General features: G+C 32.7%; 1 protein-coding gene and 1 long non-coding RNA gene across 3 annotated transcripts in view; one reads left to right on the top strand and one right to left on the bottom strand.

Annotated features, from left to right (window-relative positions):
- Nucleotides 1-19,684, top strand: part of LOC118183554 (guanylate cyclase 32E-like) — a 459,050-nt gene that overhangs the window by 318,021 nt on the left and 121,345 nt on the right. The gene's annotated exons all lie outside the window — the stretch shown is intronic.
- The window catches only part of LOC146997227 (uncharacterized), a 70,047-nt gene that overhangs the window by 40,080 nt on the left and 10,283 nt on the right, over nucleotides 1-19,684 (bottom strand). The window contains exon 2 of one of the 2 annotated variants that reach the window (XR_015041221.1): nucleotides 16,738-16,926. This is a non-coding gene — a long non-coding RNA (uncharacterized LOC146997227). Of the gene's footprint in view, nucleotides 1-16,595; nucleotides 16,927-19,684 lie in introns of those variants that run through there. The other variant, XR_015041220.1, reaches the window with a different exon arrangement.

The following is a 19,684-nucleotide window of genomic DNA, read 5'->3' as shown; positions in this document are numbered from 1 at the left end:
TTGAATCAATTGAATGTCACCTCAAAAACTGTCGTGATGAAGACATTCCATCTATTATTGGTATTGCGGGTACTACTAAAATCCCCCGCCCAAACTCCAAAAAAAGCTGCGAAGTCTCTACAATGCAAAGATATGAGGATTACGATATGAAGAAAACGCTGCACAGTTTGGTAGAGAAATGGACAGAAAATTGATTAAACAAGTTTCTGATATCTGCGAAGAACAACAGGTTTTATGTTTACCGTATTTCAATAAAATTCATTAAAACAATGTAATTGTTTTTTGTGTTATATCATATTTATCACTGTCAATCACCAGTAACTGATGTCTCCTGAACGGAAAGTTTAATGTCAGTCACCGGTGACTGACGTGGCACTCAACGTTAGTACCTTATAAAGAATACTAGTGATATTGATTTATTTATTACATACAAATATAGCTTGCTGATTGTGAAAGCTATGTTTTCCAAATGATGACTTTCAAATGTCTATGTCCATTGATGGATTTAAATCGCTTTGTTCTATAAGATTCCTGAAAAGAAATAAACTACTCAAAAAGAATTAACAAAGATTTCGATAAATTATAAAACAGATTTTACAATTCATTCTGAATTTTTTGCAATATATGTTGATTTTTTTTTACTTCTTTTATTATACATAAATAAATTTTATCATTTGAAGATTCAGAAAATAAATATTTTTATGAATTATTCTGAAAAATCCAAAATTCGAGTGTTCTGTAAATGCAACATTTCTTGAATGGCCTGCCGCTCAAAGGACTAGTGAAACAATGAAAAAATATCCAAAAACATTATTTTTAATCATGTTTGAATTTACCGTCTTAAAATGAGATAGTTCATTAAAACTGAATCGAGTCCTTTCATACACCACTGCTAGATAGCATATACTATATAAACATTATCAGAAGTTAACTTAATTTAGTTTGAGAATCGAGTTAAAAGCAAACTTAATCTTACCAATAAACTATAGCTAAGCGCAAATGCAGCCTTAATTAAGAGTAGGAGTTTCCTGTGCTGGAACGTGATTCGTTTGCATTTATTTCAGTCATCCTCCTGAGAGAGAACGGAATCAAGACAATAAAATTCCGTTACAAGTTTTTAGATTTTCAATTTTGTAATATACTTTGCTGAATTCAACTACATTTTTTGGTTCTTCCAATTACTTTAAAATTAAATTTTATTTAAGTATTTTCTGTTTTTTCTTACCGTTTTCAAATTCCTTAATTTACGCTTCTTGGTAATTGGTAATTTGAATATTCTTGGTAATTTGAATTTTTAAAGTATGTTTGTAGAAAATACTTTAAAAATTCAAATCTTCCAGTTCAGTATGTATACATTACGTCTGATTCATCTCTACAGTCAGAAGCCATCTCAGGGCGCGCTCACTCAGTACAGAGAAAAAAAGATAATATGCGTAAATGCAAAAATTCATTTTTACAAGTGCAAATACTGATTCAATAGTCTGAGAATTCCACCTCCAAGTAAACCTTTTTTGACATTTTTGTAGAAAAATACTTCCGTCTCAGTATTCGGCATATTTTATTTTAGGGCAATATATGTGTCTCATTTGTATAATAATTCTACACTAACACATAAATTAGTTTAAAAAATAACGGTAGGCTGTCTTTTTTAATTTAAAGAGCCGCTGGTGCTTAATACGTAGGATTGCTAACAGAAGTATGGAGATATTATAGAAAAAAAATAAAACAAACTAAAAGTTTTACACACACATATATTTTATTTTATTTTATTATTTCTTATTTATTGCAATTATTCACTTAAAATGGCCGGTTATATTCCTACTAAATGTTAAATCTATAAATGAATTGCCAAGTGTACTTGTATAGTTATTTGGCACCGTATTGAGATTAAAATGATGTTTCATGAAACCAAATGTTTTTTCATTTCATTTGACATCTGGATTAAAACTTTCCATCATAATAACAGGAACATTTGTATCTACAATAAACGCTTCGTCGATCAATAAAGTAGTCTCAGAATATTTCATCAATGTGTTGAACAAAAACATCTTCAAATCTCCTAAATTAACAATTGAATGAATATATACGGATGCTAGAATAAATCTTGACAGTCTATTAACTTACCTAACAAATGTCACGTGCTTCTGAATCCTGTATTACCTTGCTCTGCTTAACAGTAAATTCTGTTGATGAACTATCTTCTGCACTCATCAATTTTTTTATAAATTCGCAACACCACCAGCTTGACGAAATAAAATAAAATAACAACAAGCACCACCCGAACACACTGTCTACGGATAAATTCCTATCAGACGACCTTGCCGCTCACAAGCGCAGATCAAATAGCCTCTTAATTTTTGCTTTCCTATCAGACCATTGCGGAGGAACGCATTCCCATGTTAAAAAAGTATTTAAATGAAAAAAAGTGTCTTAAATGGAAGTATACTTTTAAAGAAACTGTTTCATTTTTCATATGAGAGAAATACCTAGACCTTTACTAAGGCTATTAAATAAAACCAATTTTAAAATCATTTGTTTGCGTGCTGACTAATCAGTCTTAAAAACTAATTTCGTTATTGTATTATGCGAAAAGAAATATTTCAAACAAAAATTCTTACAAACTTCAGCTGCACCATAACACTGAATTTGTTTAATTTCTATTCAGTTTACTAATTTACAAACTTCATATGACAGATATTTATTCTAAATGCGAGTTATGAACTCTTTTGTTCAAGATTTACAAATTTATCTGATGGTTTGAATTTACACAGCATTCACTTAATTTCCATTTGAAATCTAATTTCATCGTCACTTCAAATGTAACGGGAACAATTTTTATAAAGAAGTACTGAAGAATGCTGTAAAATTTTGTAAACATTTGTTTTATTTTTTTATAATTCGAATTTTCGGTAAGTATAGTTCGGCTTTTTAATGCTGTACATTGTTTTTCTTTCCTATTCCACATAGTTAGTGTGTTTAGTATGGTGTTGGTAGATATATTTGGTGGATGTTTTGTCTGATTCTGAATTTGTGTCATTTTCCTGTATTTTCTTGTGTTTATTTCATATATTATATTACTGATAATGTTTTTCGGGATCAATTGAAGTTTATGTTGTTTGAATTTTGGGCTGGAGCTGAGCGATGTGGGTAGAGACTTCCTAGTGAACTTTAAAAACACTTTTTATCACAAATTTGCAGGCATTTAGCAAGTACTCGTGCAACTTGCTGATATTCTAAAAGTTTCCAAAAAAAACCGCATTTTGTAAGCCCTAGAAGCGATTTTTCTTGAAGTTATCATAAGCACTTACATTTTACTTTGAACAATCCCGTAAACAGAAGGTTGAGAGCAGTTGTCAATCAGTTAGTACAGCTAGTGTAATTCAGAGTTTACAATATTGCGCTTCTTCTCTATAATTACCAATCTGGAATTTATTGCAGGCTGGTGATCGTCGATATTCTTCGCGTATCAAATAGAATTTCGCCTTATATATGTTTTATTTTTCTACTAGGGTTCTAATACCTATTTATCATGCTGTATGAGCTGTTAATTAGCTCAATTCAAATCTTACTGTTCTCCTGATATGGTTATTAAAGGAGATCTGTACAAATCCATAGCACTGGCTGAATCATTTTGATTTAAAACTCCATAACTGTTAGCAATTACAGGCTAAGTAAAAAATCGAATAATTTTTGGGAAACCGCCGAAATTCCGTGAATTGTATTAGAAATTTCAACAAATCTTCATTTGAAAGTTTTATTTTATCTATCCGATGTGCAAATATAAAAATACCGCGATTATTAGTTTCAGCGTCAAACTATGATGTGTAAAACAATTTCAACACTAAATAAAAATATTTTGTGTCAGATTTCAAAAACCATTTTTGTAGAATATTGATTTGTCATCTCAAATATGTGTATTTTTGAAAAGGTTAAAAAATAGGATGAAATAATATTAATTTCAAGATTTAACCCATACAAATAAACCAAAAACCAAACCCAAAAAAAAAACATTTATACAAATTCGAAGTTAACACAGACTAAAGTTATTCAGTAATCCAATACACTAGAACAGCTGATAAAATCTGCTATCAGATTTTAAATTCAAGGCCATCTTTTCAAGGTCATCTGTATAACATTTACATCCGACATGTTTCATACAGCGACATCCAACTTCAACTTTGTCCCTTCTTTCCTTCTGACTGTTCTCGTTTCACTTTCCCAATTATATTCATTTAAAAAAAAACTCTACCTATATTTTTCCTAACGCAGATTTCATCTGATTATCGAAAGTTAGACTAAAAACAGCTAGAAAAACAAACTTAAGCAAAAAAGATGTAAATTGTCTTTAAACAATGATAATAATCAAATATCTTTTAGACTGAACACAGAAATATTTGCAATATTTTAATACCGCATTTTTAAACTTTAATTGGTATTATCAGATAAAGTAGAAGTAATTTAAAGGAAAAAACTTATATTAACATAATGTCAATGCTCATACAATTCTTAGAATCAATCTGAAATGTGACAGCAATAAAACTGGACGTTATGTTATGGCTGAGAATATATATATATATACGCTAGGTAATAATTATTTTTACCGTTTTTAACTTAGGGAATGTTAAAGAAAAAAACTACATTAACTAACACAAATACAGTATTTAGAATGATATAAATTCAGTTGTTTGAAATGAAATAAATAACTTGAAACAATAAAATCTCTGTTCCGATATTTTTTTTATCCTTTTGTAACAAACGCCTTGTAATAGATACCTGATGTGGACATCACATGACTTCCTTATAGGGCCTTATTTAAATTAAACACATTTTTGCTTAAAATTTGAATGCAAGCTCACACAAAAGGAACTTTGCTTCTTTTGAAATGCAAGCAATCGGAAATATTTGTATTTTTGTTTTAAGTAGTAAAGTATCATAAAATTGCTTACATAATATTTTGTTTCATTTTGGATAGAATAAATATTTTTTACAAAGTTTTGTCAACCTGTTATACATTAGAATAAATACTTATAAATAAGGTACTTGGCATTTCTTTTGGTAAACAATTTTCGCAATGTGCATATTTGTCTTCAGCACATATCCCCTCAACTTTACTTATACCTTACACTTTATAGTCCCCTTGTACAATTTTTAGTCTGTCATTAAAGTTTTATTCTCAGATAAGTACTTCTTAAAGGTTTTATTCAAATGCGGACTAATAATTTTTGGAAAATGTATATGAAGCATTTTCTGTACTTAATTAATCATAGCATTTTCATTGCATAACATAACATTTTGTGCATTTAATGAAAGATCATCATAACACTTTCTGTATCTAATTAAAGATCTACACAAATGATAATATCATTATACTTTTACAATCAGTTCCATTGTATTTTGGAAATTATTTGAGTAAATTTTATTTTCTCTTTATCTTAATTAGGCGAAGGAAAGGGCATAAATAAATCTGCTGCGGTTCGAAATTAAATTCCTTTTGTTTCCTTCTCTCTTTGTGTTTGATATCCGAGTAGTAATATTTATGATAACATCAATTAAAGTTCATAGTAATGTTTATTTCTATATATTCTACAGAATATAAATCAGCAAAAAAACAAAAAAAATATTATATTACCATGCCGTATGTCGCCATATTTGCCTCTAAACTTACTAGATACTGAAATTTGATATCTCCAGTTCTACGATAGCTAGTAATCAGGTTTGTTTGGTTTAGTTTATTTAATTATGGCAGAGCACACTAGGGCTATCTGTCTAAGGGGAGGGATGTCTTCGTGGAGGACTTTCTAAGGAAAACTGACTCGTATACACGTTACACATGGGGAAAACCACGAAAAAACCCGTGCAGCCAGCCCGTTCGCGGGATTCGAACCTCAGACCGAACTACCAGTGTTCAGCAACTTTACCGCTCGGCCGCTGGTGGGCCAATCAGGTTTGTACTATCATGAATATAAAACTCTTTACGTTAAATATTGCAAAGTAGGTTTTGCATAAAAATGAAACATGCGTATACCAACAGAAGATGGTTCAAAACGATTGACCTGAATTTAGTTTATAATAACCTATTAATTATACATCAATGGGATATATTTCAAATGGAAAAGCAAAATTTTAATATTTTATAATAGAATCAAAATGCTGATAAGGAAGAACTGAATCTATACTAAACCAAACTTAGTAGGCCTGATGACTTAGTTTTCATGTCTAGCCTCATACATATCGTATCTGACATTTCGAAACTTCTTTTGGATATATTTAAAATGCTGCATTAATTTCTCATTTTTACAACTGTTATATTTTCTCTTAAGTCAGCTTGTAATATCCTGAAGCATATGACTGTCGTCTTTTCATGTTCGGGTAACTAAAAGAAGCCACATAAGCACTTGTAGGTGAAACTTAGATGGTTCTCTGTTCATTTCACATACAATATTTTTTTCTGTGCTCGCTAAATTCAGAAATAAAGTCAATCGAAATCAAATCATTTATTTTGAATCATCTTGTGCAAAGTGTTTCAAAACTATTGCACTGCTAAATAAATCCTTTACCGATGATAGGTTATATCTCTGCATTCCAGTTTAAGAAATAAATCAAGTAAATAGGCTCTCAGACTGCAACAATTTTTGCCATGTGACACATCTTAGTAAAATATATGTTAATTAAATTTTTGTAAGAGTTCTTTACGAAAGTAATTTATTTTTTCTTTTATCTCTTGAAAAAAATGTTTCAAAATTATATCGTTTAAGCAGTTTTCACCCATAGTTAAAATTTTCAAATTTTGGGCAAACATTTAATTTTGTGAGAAATAAAATCTCTAATTTTAAAATTTCTACGAAGGAGAACGTGAAACCTTGCACTTCTATATTTAACGTTTATATGCTGAAAAAAGGCATCTTTCAGAAATATGCGTTCATAAACTTAGCATGTATAGCTGTCATTAGGAATATTATGTACATGCGGAGCTGCAGAAATTTAATAGCTTATTTCATTCATTTTTAACTATGCGTTCAAGTTTTAAATACGTGTTTAAGAGATACATAGTCTCACAATCTTTTGAAACCACACTGTATTCCACTATCAAAGTAAATGCAGAAGTATATACTTTGTAAAATAAATATAACAGGTATTTACAGAAAGTTAAACCATCATTTATTTATGCTCATGTGATTAAGAAAAGAGAAAAACATAGATATATTTAGTGGAAATCTGCAGTGCGAAAATCTTTAATCTCCGGTCACCATAAAACGAATATCAACTTCAAAAACGGTTATAAAGTTCATTAATTATTCCAGCAGTGTTTCTCGCTAAGTTTCTGAACATTTAATAGCTTATAAATGTATGTGCTAGAGTTCAATAATTGCATTACACCAGTAAAGAATATTCCGATTCTACTCGTCAATTTACTCGCTCTAGTATTTCATTATATATCATTTTAACATAGCATAGAAATAAATGTAGAAGTGTGAAATATTTTATTTTCTTCCCGGCATACGTAAGCACTAAATTTCTAAAGTGTTAGACAACCAAGTTTCTTACAGTTTAATAATTTAATTTTGATCCTAACGCAATTTTGATCCCTAAACACTGTCTGTTAGCAATATTGGCGGTATTTTAACTAATTGTAACTAAGCTTGGAAGAGACGAGTTTCCAGTGTGATTAGTTCATTTACATATTTACTGCTACCCTGTCTATTAATTTAGGTTAACTTCATTTTCCACTTTCACGGCCATTTATTTACTGTCATGTGGCATTTTGTTGTTAATTGATTTATTACCTATTATGTTACATTTAACGCGTTAAGTCTGGCATCGTGACTGCCATAAATCAATATAGGCTACTCGATGACTCGTACCGGTTCTCATAGATAAGCGTTAAAATCATTGATAATAGATCTAATCAAATATTATAATTTATTTATATAATGTAATATCAAATTTTAACTTTAGTTTTCAAATTTAATTTAATGAGTAAATTAGTAAAAATCATAGTTTTGCTTTTATTTTCATTCGAATACGATTTAACCAGTCTTCATTCCCTACGTATACAGAATCACAGAATTGTGATATTCAGATGCAGATTCCAATATTTCCTCTGTGCTGTGCCATCTTGACCAACAAGTTGTGATAACTTTCTTTTTCAGACCTCTGAATTTCCAGCCTAGATTACTCTTTCCTCAAATTTTCAATTTCAAATTTATTCTAGAAGGACATTTTTATATTATTATTACATAAAAAAATATATTTTAAAGTATAATCTCAGAACTACTTCATGCTGTGCTATAAACTTCAAATATTTCGCCCTCTGTTTGTAAATCGTTAACATGTACAACAACATTTGGGCGTTCCCCGTTCCGTGAATCAAATATCATACTACGGGTCCACCCCCCCCTCGGGACACCACCACCAATGAAGATAGGAAAATCCAACTATTGGCGACATTCCGCAAAGAGCGCGCTCTCTACAAAAACAACATACTAGGGGCCAAAATTACCAGTTGGAGAAAATTTTGCACCGAAAACAGCAATCCGTATGGAATCCTCCACAAGCTAGCCTCAAGTAAAATATATCACCCAGCTCAAATCTTCATGCAGCCACCAAATACAAGCAACGACAATCCAGTACAAAATACAGCCACCACAATCCTCAACGAAGTCCTTCCCACAGACAACGCGGAGGAAGATACGCCAGCACAGAAAATTGTTCACATGAATACCAACATCCCACCAACTCCACATGATATACCATTTAGTGACAAGGAAGTGAAGCAAATCTACACCACCCTCATATACCTCCGTAAAGATGCAACATTTGGCAACATAACATACAGCCCTCTGCAATTTCAAAGCCCAGGTAACACTCTTCACACTCAACCCGCACGTAAAGGCACAGGAATAAGCATTAACATCTCACGGGTACAGCCACTGTCAATGACGTGAGTTTCAAGGGATACGCAAATATACACAAATACACGGCTCTAAGCAGGAAGGCGGAGTAGGCAGCGCCTTTGCACACTATGACAAAGGAAGAATCATCCATGTATGGAAAGGACGCCTTGACTTAAACAACAGTGTGTTCCAGGCGGTGGTTCAAGCAATTATAACGGCGGTAGATTACATTTTCAATAATAATATAGAACGGCGAAACTTTTCACAGACAGTATGTCAACACTTTTTCACTCGATAATTGCAAACAAACCTCGCCCTTGATCATCAAATTACAACAACTTTTACAGCGCAATCCGCAGAAACATCTCTCCTTAACTTGGGTCAAGTCACATGCATAAAATGAGGGGAATGAAGCAGCTGATAGCTTGGCCAGGCAAGCATCCACTGATCCAGAAGCTGAAAAAATCACAATCCCAGCCTCTCTTTCCTACCTCAAAGAGCTATTACGGGGTGATGGCCTAAATTTTTAGCAGGAAGACTGGACGCACTGCACGACTGGAAGACTTACATACAGCTACCTCCCGAAAGTCGTCACTGAACGCAACATTGCAATAGCTCCTCTTACGGCTTATATTACGGGACACGGCCCATTCCCGACCAACTTCAATAGACATGGCATAACAACCACGGACATATGCGCCTGCGGAGCGGAAGGCTCCCCAGACTACTATGTTTTTGAATGCCATCTGACAGCAGGAAATCACCTCCCTCTTTCTATCAACAATAGAGAAGCTTATCACCGCTTCCTTATAAAGCACAAACCGGCAGTAAATACAATCTGCAAAGTTGTTAACAAGCTCAAGAGAATGGGCCAAGATTTGTGCTCTTCTCATTAACCAAAACTCTCAAGGCATGATACACTAAGTCAGCATGCAGTTCCACATTCTCAGACACATAAGTCTACTCCTAAAACTTACATAAGTCCCTATTACAGACACTTATCAAATAATGTACAGTCAAAAGTTTCCAACATGTATTTAACATTTCCTCTTCTGTATATGCATAATACTTAATTTTTTTAACCTATGAGCCTGTATTTTAGTCTTATTATTTTGTAACTGTATTTTTGTAGCTGTATATTTAATTTGTATTTTTATTTCAATTTTATTATGAATATGCAAAATTACCATAGCAAATTGCAACAACAAATGTCAAAACGGTAAAACGAATGCAATCTGCCCTTGTATGGCCATGTAATTGCTCTTGTTAACATCCTAAAAAGCTCCCGAGGCTTCATCTTGAGGCCTCAGGGAATTGTTCCTGGTTAGTGGAGGGCGCGGGACACATGCCTGTTTACCTCTGTTAGACATCACACGTCCCCGTCCTCCGTTACCAACCAACCAACCCCCCTTGGGACAGGTCGTGGAGGTTCAACCTCCACTATTACCTCTCCAAGGGGTTGCGCACCACCTGGAAATACTTAGATCTCCAGGCGACACTGGTCGTCAATTGCTACCTGGCAGTCGCAGGGAAGAGCCCGTCGCAGAAGGCCGTTACCCAGCAAACCAGGGGGATAGCTCTCCCCCCCCAGGCTACAGATCCAACCTCTCAGAACATGTCAGACCCCGAGGCCGGCCAATAAGTGACCTTTCCCAGAGCCTTCAGAATCACCAAGTTCATAAATTTTATACCCCCGTGGCCGAGACTGCCTAGGTACAGATCCTAGCCATTCGCAGAGTTCTCTACGTCGACCCCCGCGGGGGGGTGTTAACACGTACAGTCGAAATTCGAAAGCCGAGCCCTGAGATAGTTGAAAATATTCAAATAGTGAAAGTTTGACTTATGAATAAAAGTTAATATTAATCTCGAATTCTATATTTTGATATTCAGCTCGAATTGTTATAAACACCAACTTATTGAAAATTTCGATTTAGCAAGTATTTTTACCATTTCTTTCTTTCTTTTTCTCCACCAGTTCTATCTATAATGATTTTTAGTGTGATATTAAATCACTTAAAAAATACATATAAACTATGCACGATTTAAGAGTAATTTATATTTCATAATATGGTTAAAGAATTTAAAGTATTTCAAAAGGATACTTGACAGAATAGAAACTTCCAGTTCTATAAAGTAAAAACAGGAACTTTCAGTTATATCATTAGTCGTCGCTTTGCCAATACTATTACAAGCCAATTCTAACGGTCCCTCAACATAAAATTTTACCTCTGTATTTCAATCTGCCTTCCGTTCTAAATAAACGAATAGATTCTTTTGAAATGTAAGACCTGCGTACATCATTTTTGTGATAAAATTTAAACAGCTTTTACTCGAAACTTTAGTTGCAATTCTGATGGGACATTTTACTCTGTAGCCGTAAACTTCTTTCTGCTTCTGAAACTACTCGTCGTAAGTGAAACGAAATTATGTAAATGAAAGGATCTGCATTTACAGAAACTGCGCTTTATGAAAAAAAAAATGCTTTCTGGAACATATAACCGACGTTACTTCCATGGCCTCTTAAACAATTTATTACTTATGAAGACGAATTTTTTTGTGGAGGAGGGTCTATTCTATTTATATTTACAATGGTGCGAAAATAATAATATTCTTTAATCACATTGAGACTAAATTGAATAATATATATATATATATATATATTATTATTATTATTAAAAAACCTGGAATATTTTCAAATGAGAAATTAAACTGAATTAGTTAAAATTAAGAAATTTTTACCCATCATGTAAAGCGAATATGATAGACTGATTTAAAGAGATCCGGCACTTCTCTTTACCAAAAAGGTAAATATTTTATACTTTACGTACATATACAAGATATTGTCTAAAAGATAATTTCAGGTTTTATTTCCTTAAATATTGATCCTAAACTTGCATTTCCTGTCACATTCTTAAAGTAAGGTTGACATTTTTTTAGAAACTTTTCCTCACTGGGAGTATTGAAGAATCTTCTAACAGCATTCATTTTTTTGTTTATTTTGATATTCATTTTAACAGATGTAAAAACCGTTGGCATTCGAAACAGCCTCCAGTCTTCTCAGAATGGATAAACAAAGGTCTTGTATCCTTTGCAAGGAATCTTGTACCATTCTTCCTATAAAACGTTGGTAAGTTCAATTAACGGTGATGGCGGTAGATAGCGTTTACGCAGATTTCTCTCCGAAATAGCCTATAAAGGATCAACAATATTGATATTTGGTGACTGTGGTGGCCACGGTAGATGTAAAAGTTCACTCTCATGTTCCGCAAAACCAGTCCTGGACGGTGTGAGCTGAGTGAGCAGAAGTTCTGTCGTCCTGGAATGCGACATCACCACTGGGAAACAAAATTTGTACCATGGGATGGACATAATCAGAGAAAATAGTCACATAACCCTATCCTACTCTTAAAACGGCGTTCGGCAGAAGTCGCCCAGAATTCTGAAACAGTGTAAAGCAAGATTCATCCCACCAAATGACAGTCTTTCATTGCTCTACAATCGAGGTTTTGTATGGTTGACACCTCTTTCTCCTCTTACATGCGTGTAAAAGGAGAAAGAGGTAGCTTTTGAGTTGCAGCTAGCCCAAAAATACCCTGCTTGTGGAGCTCCTCTTTTTATTGTTTTGGTGCTCACAGGGTTTGCGAGTGCGACATTCAGTTCAGCAGTCACTTTTGCAGATGTAAGCCTCTCATTTTCAATCACAATCCTCTTCAATTATCCTCTGTCATGATCACTCAACACACATTTTCATCCGCGCTGTGATTTATCGGACGGGGTTTTTCCGGTTTTCCTATATGACTTAAAATTTGTAGATGTTCTCCCTCTTGAAAAACCAAACACTTCAGCTACTTTGGTTATGGAAGCACTCACCATAAGGTCCCCAACAATTATTCACTTTCGAATCATTTAGGTCCGACATGTTACACTCACAACTGCACAGAACACTGTCTCGATAATGAATGACGTTTGCAATGTATTGAGGATGCTATACAGGTGGCGCTAGAAAGAAAACGCATCAGCGCTAGCAACAGCTTTTGCAAGAATAAACATTTCAGTTCCAACATAACATTTTAGGAAGTATATCTATAGTTTTGTCCAACCCCTGTACGTTAATCTTCAGAGTTAATGATGTAGTCTTGTCTTTTACGAATAAAACTCAGATATGTTAGAGTAGATTGTTGCTGATCTGCGATGCATAAATTTTGTATTAATATTCCGTATTATAAAAGAGTTTCGTTGCTCGTCACTATAAGAAAGTGAATCATTCAAAAAGTTATTTTATCTGCACTTCATAATAATATTTTGCAACACATACTATTTTATACAATAAGTGTGATAAATAAAATATGTGTCTAATATTCTAATAATAAATGGATTGCAAAATTTATAATAGTACTCCTTCTGCACACTATCTACTGCATCCAGAATTTCTGTAATACAAATAGATTATAGTTCTTTCTCTATAATCTTGTATTAATGACAAGGATTAATTTCCCATGAAGGCTGGTACACTTGAGAAAAAAAAGTATCTTTAATAGAAATCTCACTTTTCATAAATATTTTAATAATTGGAAAAAGTACTGAGCACCTACAAATTATTGTGATAGTTTACAAACCACAAGAAGAACTTACAGTATTTCTACAAAAATGTGCTTCCAAATTACAACATGAAAATTCGCGATAAATCCAGTTCAACGGAAACTGGGAACATGGCGACCATCCGCCAAATCCTGGTTGTGGCAAATTTTCGTCCGCCACATTTTAGCTCAGGCGCCATTGTAGTGTCATTAGATTTATTATAAAAGCATGTAAAATCATTCGGTTTCCTTGAAGGAAGATACGTGAAAACTGTGTAGTGCCCTCACCGGAACTCGAACCCTGAACCTCTCGAATACGCGTCGAGTTTACTTTCAGTTACATTACGAAAGTATGCGGAAAAGAGGAAGAAAGTACCTTATGAGGAATCATAAAAATGCGCAAATGCCCTTGCTAAGATTCGATCTTTGAATCTCCTGATGGAACCCAGTCGTGCTTCTAATTCCGCCACGATGCGCGTAGTAAGGAGGAAGAAAATATTTTACAAAATTATGCTTTCTGTAAAAATAAAGTACTCGAAGGTTGGAAAAACATCTTTGGAATGATGATTTTGTGAAGAACTTTTCCATGTAAACTGGTTCGTATTGACATTACAGGTGAAATAGACTACGAAAATCCTATGTAGGCACCTCGTTACATTTAGAAGCGCGGAAATATTTATAGTGTATAGATTTAATCCACATCGCTAACAAACACGTTAAATTTAAAAAGTAAAAACTAGAAATTCTCATGGAAATACATTGTATTACTTCCAGTTACAATGATGTTTTAAGCATTTAAAAGAAGGATGGTTATATCAGCCGACGAGTAACAATTGACAAAAGTTTAAATTTATTAAGATTGAAATTCAGAGCAATAAAGATGAACTGGGTTGTCTCAAATATATAACGCGTTATGGGACGTGCTTTGGAAAGGCACGCAACTTAACCTAACCTAATTTGAAGATGATTTACAAGAATAAGAAAATCTAAATATCATACGTATGTTAAAATTTTGAAAACTGTAACATATCATATGTATATTTTATATATGACTTCTTTAAAATGCCAAATATGGCATTTTTAAAGAAGTCCATATCACCATATATTTGAGACAATATATTAATTAATTTTAAAAGTAATTATATATTGACCACAAAATTCAGTGTGTAAAGTATATTTTAATTCTATAACAGTTATGTTAATTTAGTGAACATTTCCTGTCTTATCTCATTTCAACTTACAACTCCCTACTAGAATGAGTTTTTAGAATCGTGTTGAATGCAAATGAGGAAGGCAATAGTGTTAAAGTTAGGTTCAACTGACTTAGAGAAAGAGAGTGAGGATTCTTGTGTATCACTCGTTTGCCTTTGGACTAGCCTCTCTAGTTGTTGTTACGCTCGGCCGTATTATTACGTTGCCTTTTGATTGTTCCCCGGCTAGTTTACGACTACGGGCCAACTACTTTAGAATTGTGTTAACTTTGGTTAAATCTCTTAGTTAGATATAGTTAGTTCTTATTTTCTTGCTTTTGAGTTTCATCCCAAGTAGAGACTTTGCTGTAAGCCCGAAGAAAGGGGTCGACTGTTAATCTTATTTTGAGTAAATAAAGGGTAATTAAGCCTTCTTGAATTTTCGCTTTCTGTTCTTTGAACTAAGCAATTATTCGTTTAATATTTCACTAGGTTCCTCGACACTTCATATAACAGAATAACAGTGAGGAACTCTATAAATAAAATAATAAAAAGATTCGTTTCGAATATAAGGAATGCAAATCTTTATAATTAAAATTTTAAAAGGTAGTAGGGTATCAGAGAGATTAAAAAAAACTGTAGTCCAATTTAGTTGAATAATTAGTGAGAAATAAGAATAATTAAAACCCTACTTTCAGTTTCTATTATAGGGACGCAGATTCTAGACAAATTTTAAAACTTAACTACCTGAATATCAATAATTTAAGCTCGTACGGATGAAAAAAATGACTTTATATTGCTAATTTAGTATTTTATATCTTTAATTTAAAGTTTTTTTAATATATTTATTTTTTACATGTTTTATTTTATATATTCGTATTTTTTATATAAAGTTTTTTCAACAATATTCTTCAATTATTCTTAACGAATATTTATATTCAGTACAATAAATATTATATTCAGTAATATTTAGTTATATTCAGTTTTAATGTTACATTAAATTTATATTCAGTGATAATAACTCTTAGTTTATACGTAATGTTTTCAAACTTTTGAAATGACTGATATAATACTGACGGCAAAACTTATATAAATATAAAATCCGAATTTTTTCGAGATATTCTGAAAATAAGATGGGACAATTTCTTGTCTTTGTGCTGTGCTCTTCCTTGTTAATAAAACATAAGCTACAAAATAAAATATTTTAACTCACCCTCATGACAAATTGGAAAAAAAAGATTAGATAAAGGCAAGTACACTAACCCTTACAGACAAGACTCTATTGGTTCTTGATGCCACCCCAGGATTTCGACTATTTTATAAATTTAAAAACGCAGTGCTAATACTAAATGTTCAATTCCTTAACAGTTTTAATGAAAATCTTCATTTACCGCATTTCATCTTCTTCAATTGATTGATAAAAGAGCATCTCAGATGAGAAAAAGGAAGTACTCTCCGTATTTCGTGAAATTAATGCATATCAACTTCAAACGATTACAAATTTTATTTTTCAGGCATGAATTTTTCTTATTTTTCAGTACTGCTTATATTGCTATCTAAAACTAAAAATACTTCTTCCGTTTTCATTTTAGAGATAAAAGGTAGTATATCACAAAGCATAAAGTTCCTTTGTTTCCCTTTCTTTGAACCAATCTGGTTTAAACGACATTTACGTTTTACGATTTCTTCGGCTAAAATTCTGAAATTCAGCATTCAACGAAATTAGTTATCTTCCGAACAAAAAAAGAAAAGTTTCAAACCAAAAATATTTCAGCATAGCTTTACTTTTCCTTTATTCAAATTTTCCTAGCTAGTGAATACAGTACAAAATCACCTTCAACTAACAAATGCCAAATTTTGCAATCTAGGATTTATGATTAACATTTAGAATTTATAGAACTTTTGATAAATATGAAGAGAGTTGAAACAAATCATCAACTATTTCATCTTTTATTCAATGCAATAAATAATGCTGCAATCAATGAAGGACCATCTGTAATACAATAACTGCATGTAAGGATTTCTTTAGATATTATAATAATCACTGAGGTGAATGAAATGTAGAAATCTGCCTACCGACGGACGAGCGGTAAAGTCGCTGAGCATTGGTAGTTCAGTCTGCGGTTCGAATCCCGGCGAACGAGCTGGCTGCACGGGCTTTGTCTTGGTTTTGTTCCCATGTATAACATCTATATGAACTACTTCTAGTGCTTTGCCATTATTAAGTAAACCAAAGCCAACCTCATATCAAGAATAACGTCCAAACTAAAAAAAAAAAATTATAAGCATTATTGCACCTATAAATATTACTGCATTCTTGCGCATTTGTACTTATTTATGCACTTAAACTTGTATTTAGGTGATGCACTGACGCATGAAATATATACACATTTTTAACATGCATTACGCCTTTTATTCTTTTTTACCAAGTATATTTCTCATGTTGAGCATTTTAAACTCTAGGTTTTCTGTTTTATCTTTTTTGATAATATGCGATTACGTTGATAACCATTTAAGAAACACGACGCATACAGCATTTTTTGTTGTTATTGTTAAGGAAGTGATAAAAAGACTCATTTTTCGTATTTGAAGTCATTTACAAACTTAAAAATTAAGAACATGAATCATTAGTCCAATAACGTGTTCTGACACTTCAGCGTTAAGACATTCAATCGACTTTTATGTAAAATTAACGAGCATGACATAGTAAAAGTCAACTTTTGCTAACCTTTTTTTATTTTTTTTTTCTAATGGCAGATTGTGAACAGTTACAATGTAGCCCAGTCCATTAATCTATACAAGGTCAGATGTGGTGGTCTCTTTATTATGGAGGCACCTAATAGGTGAGCCACCATCGCCTCCTATGAAGGAACGGACAGTTACAATCATGCCTTCTCTGGGATTTGAACCAAGGCCCTTCGGTAACGCGGTCAGGCTTCCCTAACCACTATATCGTGTGGGCGGCACTTTTGCTAAACCAAAGCTTTAAATTTTATAAAATAAAATCGCATTAAAAGTCTTAAAATTTCTGACTCACTCATTTGCAATTTCTGCTTGAAAATTCTAAACTGTTTTGCATTCTGAAAAAGGCTTTTGTATCATATGCCAGCAGTTTGATAAAATGCATTATTTTGTTTACGTATCAAATGTGAATGCACGATAAAATTAAAGAACACGTTAGAACATGCGTGAAGTTAAATATTGGCGGCTTCTGCCTTTTAAAAGTACTTTCCTTCTCAAACAGTCTAAGATCATTTATCTGAGGCGTTTCCTTTTTATATAGTTTTATTTAACTTATTCCATTGTTTATTAGTTGACTGATTTGTTTGTGTTAAATCTTGTAGCTAATTTTGGCCGCTTCTAATATATATTAGTGATGACAAGAAAATGTTCACAGACAGAAAGCTAAATGAATAAATGAATGAATGTAATGATAAGTTACGTTATCAAATAGAATAGAAAACTTTAAATAAAAATATTATGGTACATGTTGCTAGGCTGTTAGAATGATTAATTTTATTGTGTTCAGGATTTTTTTCCTGTGTGTGGGCGGTTAAGAACTCATCTGCAGTTGAACGGTAAAGTAGCTAAACAGCGGTAGCTCGATCTGGGTTCGATTTCAGACAAATGAACTTTTTTGTTTTTAGCATTTTCATCATTTTCCCATGCCTCAAACTTACTTTTCTGCATTCTGTAGACTAATGAGAATAATCTTTTCAATAAAAAATCGTTTCTTCCATTTTCAAATTTAAGTTTTTAATATTTTAGCAATTCATCCACATGGAATTCAGGAAACGCAGTTCAAGTGATAATTCTTTTGGCTGCTCCTTGAAAACTATTACCACTTTTTTTTTGTTTTTGTATTAAATTTACATTTTCTTCCAGGATTAATATCTTAGTATGAGCATATAAAGACATTATGTATTTTTTGAAAGCAGGCGAGATGAAAAATGAGGAATGCCCTCGCCGAGACTCTAACCTCCGACTTCTCGAATACGACCGAGCCTGTTGACCATTACACGACAAAGACATGCTAACAAAACGGAAGAAGTGCCTTATCAGCACTATGACATTAGCTTTCTTCATATTAAGCTGCTTACCACCGTTGTTCATTTTAAAACCCAGATTTGTTCTGTTATATATATAAACATTTTAAATCACAAAGTTTTACTTAAATTTACTAATTATTTTTTAACACAAAAGGGGCTATTAGTCTCGAAATGAGATTTTGCGTCGGCTCTCAATAAGCGGTGTATAACCTCTCGAATTGTTGGTACCAAATAATATCGCCTTGTATTATTTTTAAACAAATAAATACTAAAGAATCTCCATCTGTGCGCGAATTTTCCTCGCATAGTGAAAAAACGGAGGTACTTAAGTCCATCAAATTTTGAATAACGTAATCCTTGATCCCAATATATGCACCTGGGAACCCGAATTTTGCATTTCCAATTTGTTAACCCAAGGAAGCGTTAGCTCAGAAGGGCTATTAGTCTCGAAACGGGATTTTGCATTGAATCACTGTAAAAGGCTTTATCACTTTTTAAATTTTTGCGACCAAATATTATCGCCCTGTATTATCTTAAAAAAATTTAATAAAGGAGAATGTACATAAATGTAGGTATATTTCTCGCATTGTGAAAAACCGACGGTACGCAAACCTTCAAATTTTGAACAATGTTATCATCCACCCGAACAAAGGCACCTGAAATCCCGAAATCCGAATTTGTTTTATTATCTGTTTCACATTTTGATAAATATAAAACTTTCGACATATAAAACTTTGACGAATTTTTTTATTAACTAACTCAACGATTTCAGAGCGAGCAATGGTAACACTGTATAGAAAAAAAAAAATTTTTATCTCCATCGTGGAAGGCTGCCTATCGAAAATTCTAAAGATCTGATGTTTTTAAGTATTTGGTGGTATTGCTGGTCAATTGAATTTTATGTGGTCTAAGAGCGAAGAACATGATATTTAATAAATAAAGGTAAAACACAAAACGTTACAAAACGTTACAAA

Source organism: Stegodyphus dumicola, chromosome 5 (assembly GCF_044657685.1).
Source record: "Stegodyphus dumicola isolate Sdum_Otavi_A_Nest chromosome 5, ASM4465768v1".
NCBI classification, from domain to species: domain Eukaryota; kingdom Metazoa; phylum Arthropoda; class Arachnida; order Araneae; family Eresidae; genus Stegodyphus; species Stegodyphus dumicola.
Note: the sequence above shows the minus strand (reverse complement) of the source record. Positions and strands in the feature narration are given on the sequence as shown.